Genomic DNA, 1,597 nt, shown 5'->3' with positions numbered 1-1,597 from the left:
AGCTTTCAACTGCTATTCAATTGGAGGGCAGAGGTCCTGAAGAGGTGTCCAGGTAATGCTATTGAGCTTAGCATTAAGGAGGTAGACGGCATGTTCTATTTCCATAGATTTTTCTATGCATTAAAACCTTGCATTGAAGGCTTTTTAGAAGGATGCAGGCCACACCTTATCCAATGTATCTGGACCTTAGTTAATTTATTTGGACCTACGTTATTGTAACTTAAATGGTACCTATGTATTGTGTGAACCTTTATGAAATCTACTATATTTTTGTTATATTATTGTGATCATGAAATTGTGTCAAAATTCTTTCCAAATTCAATTGAAATTCTGTCCAAATTCAAGCAAAATTCTGTCAAAAATTTGTCTAAATTCAGACAAGATTCTGTCAAAATGAGACCACATGATCTGCATAAAACAAGTGAAAAATGACTCTTGATTCTAGGAAAACATCTTCTTCATTACATAAGACTTAGATGTTATTACAACATATGCTTCACTTGCTAATAAGCACTACAGCCACATATAACTCACACACAACCACACAGACACACATTAGTTGTTCACTTCCACATACAGGCAACCACAACACCAATCAGGACACCTACAAAGCCCACAAAAATAGAATAATCGATCACAATTTGCTTCGGCTCAGGCTTTGGCTCATGAATCAGCTCAGGAATCAGCTCCGCAGGCTTCACCTTCAGTCTCCAAAGTTCAACTACAACATTGTCAAGTGTTTGCTTCAACTCTTGCAATTCTGCTTTCAAGTCAGAGCAACAGTCACCTGATGCCTCCTTCTTAGCCTTCAGTCGGTGTTCTTGTGCTTCCAACTTCACATTCTGCACCTCATGGCGAATGTAACCACAGGTAGTTGGATCACCCTGCACTCAAAACGCATCAATCAGAGCAGCAGCAAGAGACACAACGAGGTCACCAATGTCAAGAATCCTTACCTTGATGTTGTACGGGCGCTTAAGATACCACTCACCCAAAGTTGTTGGCTGCTTGCTCTAGATCCGGACCAATGGAACATGGCAAAAGAGGGACTCACTACTGTCGCTACCCGTTGCGCTCGAGCCCGCCGAGGTTAGCTTATCGGGCTTTCAGTCCAGTTCCCGGCCATGGCTACACAAGCTCGGTGGCGAGATCCCAAAGGAGAGCGTGGCCGTGGGCACGGGCTCCAGGACGTCGGCGGCTAGGGTTAGGGTGCAGACGTGGCGACGGCCTGGTGTGGTATCACGGACGCGTCGGGAGGAAGCGACATCCGTCTCGTCTCTTTGTTCGATCTCTGTGAATGACCGTGAATAAAGAGATAAAGCTGAGGGGCAAAACGGAAAGGAAAAAATGTCATGGCAAAAAAAATTGCTAATAAATTCGTCGCAGACCATTTTAGCGGGTATGCCTTGTTTGATAACGACAAACATGTAAAACCCATTTGGGGGATGGCAAAATTGCAAAGCGGACATCTTTGACACTCGCCAAGGCTGCGGGGCGTGAGGGGCTGGCAGCGAGTTGACACTTGCTAGTAAGAAGTTGCCTTTTTTTCAGTAATCACCATTTGGATGTTGCGGAAATATATACATATCACCACCAT

The 1,597-nt window shown here is 44.1% G+C and overlaps 1 pseudogene; it reads right to left on the bottom strand.

The window, feature by feature from the left end:
- Positions 1-563: 563 nt before the first annotated feature.
- On the bottom strand, positions 564-1,597 carry LOC136462273 (uncharacterized; annotated as a pseudogene).

Source organism: Miscanthus floridulus, chromosome 7, assembly GCF_019320115.1.
Source record: "Miscanthus floridulus cultivar M001 chromosome 7, ASM1932011v1, whole genome shotgun sequence".
NCBI lineage: Eukaryota > Viridiplantae > Streptophyta > Magnoliopsida > Poales > Poaceae > Miscanthus > Miscanthus floridulus.
This window is presented reverse-complemented; position numbering and strand designations above follow the sequence as displayed.